Raw genomic sequence first — 2,239 nt, 5'->3', positions numbered from 1 at the left:
CGGGCTTCTTGATCCATAATGAACTTAGAAAATTTTAACCATGTCTATCGAGACACCACTTATTGAGAGATTCGAATCTCTCGTTCAGAGATTCGAGTCTCTCGTTCAGAGACTGGATACAAAATGAGGATCTCTCTATGAGCGACTCGACTATCTCGTTCAGAGACGCTAAACAGTCTCTCTCAGCGACACCAGAGAGACTCGATGAGAGACGGAAACTCGAGTCTCGCTTTCAGATAGTTTGAGAGACTGAACATTTTTATCTCGGGAAGATTAGGTACATTTCGTAGAACTCACAATTTAGGTGATATTCAACAAAATAAGAGTTAACATAACCTTAAATAATGGCCCAAACTTGGATTTATCCTATAAAGCACTTACTTTTTTCCCTTTTAAACATAGAGCAACAGCTTTACATGCAAAACAAGGCCTAAGTGCTATCTATTATCAGGTAACTATTCAAACAAAAAGTTACCTGGGCAATTCACGTCATTGTGTAAAGAAGTTTTTAAAATGGCTGCAGTTGTGTTTCGACCAGTTTTGGTACCTCGCTTTGTCTCTCATAATTCGGCGTTGCGCTCTCTTGCGTCCCCAGCGCCGCGACGGCGAAGCAACGTCGCGACACTTTTAATTGCATAACAAAACAGTAGTAGTTCGCCGATACGGAAAACATGCGGCTCAAGTTACAAATTTAATGAAGTTTGTTGGGGACTGTTGCTTTTTGACCTAATTTTGTATTAAAATTAATCCGTTGCGATACCAGAGATGCAACTTTTTTTTTTTTTGGTTCGTGACAGTGTTACGTTTTGTGATATAAAATAAATATTCGTTATGCAACTGCATGCAACTAAATTAAAAAGATATACAACATACATAAAACAATTCACATCGGCAGGACTGATAAATCAACTTTAGAGCGTCGTTAAAACAAACTGAATTAGTTCATGATAAAGCAGTACCTAGATCATTAATGGAAGTCACACTTATTCAGAAGTTTACTAAACACAGTTGCTACTCAGAAACAACGGTATAGGTCACCACGCTTGTTGATTTGATCTGTNGTATAATAAAATATGAAAATATTTATGCCATAAAGTCCCTGCGTCGGCATATCACAAATAAGGTCCCTTAACACTCATTGAAATTCAATGGAAATTTTTCTTACGAGCTTGCAAGGTATTGTAGGTACCTACTAAAGATCCACAGGATTTAATCTAGTACACACAAGACATTCCGAGAATGACCTACTTTTATTAAGCAGCGTTATTAAATAAATAAATAATCCCACCTTCTCTCCTTTCCATTATAAGCCGATAACTACACAGAATATTCCGCATACATTGCTAGCAGTCTACCTCTCTTTACTCCTGTTCCTGTTAAATATCATTCATATCTCAAAAAGCGTCTCTTCTTTGTCTTTTTATTGAATCGGTTAATAAGTTATGAATCATAAATCATCGACCTACCCTGTACCTACATGCATGCATATTTATATAGTGTGGAGTTTCTGGGGTATTTTTATTCCGGATCGGTTTCCTCAACCCCCCAGCCGTCGTTTCTACCGTAAACATACATTTAAATGGTATTCAAACATAGCAGAGTTTACATTGACCGCATAAATTTTGTATTATAATGTTAAACAAATAGCCTCAGGCACGTTCACCTCCACGAAACCGTTCCATAAAGACACCAAGTTAGGGTAAGCATAATTTATGTTTCTCATTAATTTCCTATTGCGACTCGCCCACTTCTCTCTTTTTCGCCCCCTCTCTCTTTGTGTGCGTTATAAATACATTTTTTTAATACACCCTTGAAAATTAAACAGCCGCAGGATTGCCGGTCTTCTTTCTTCTCAAATATATCTGTATTTTTATCTGTAAATGATACTTTTCCAGAAAATCATCTTAAATGTTCTTATTTTTAACTTATACGTATAATAATGTGTAATGATAAACGTAAAATACAATATGTAAAATATTTTTTCCCATTTATGGTTTTGATATTCATTGGTATGAAAATTTATAGGTTAAATAACAGAATTAATCAAAATTAGTACATGGGCACATTCTAGATATAGATGTACTTTAAGGTTTTATGCGTATGGCACCTAAGTTCAAGTCTAAATATTATATATAAAAGAAATTATGAGTGCTGCCAGCACAGGGCAACGTAGTATTACGTAAACGAAAGTTAGTATCAGCAATTCCTTATGCTGAAGTGTATGATGTGTTGCATACCT

The sequence above is a fragment of the Agrilus planipennis genome, unplaced genomic scaffold (genome assembly GCF_000699045.2).
Source record: "Agrilus planipennis isolate EAB-ADULT unplaced genomic scaffold, Apla_2.0 scaffold8, whole genome shotgun sequence".
Classification (NCBI taxonomy): Eukaryota; Metazoa; Arthropoda; class Insecta; order Coleoptera; family Buprestidae; genus Agrilus; species Agrilus planipennis.
The sequence above is the reverse complement of the archived record's forward strand: the minus strand, read 5'-3'. Positions refer to the sequence as shown.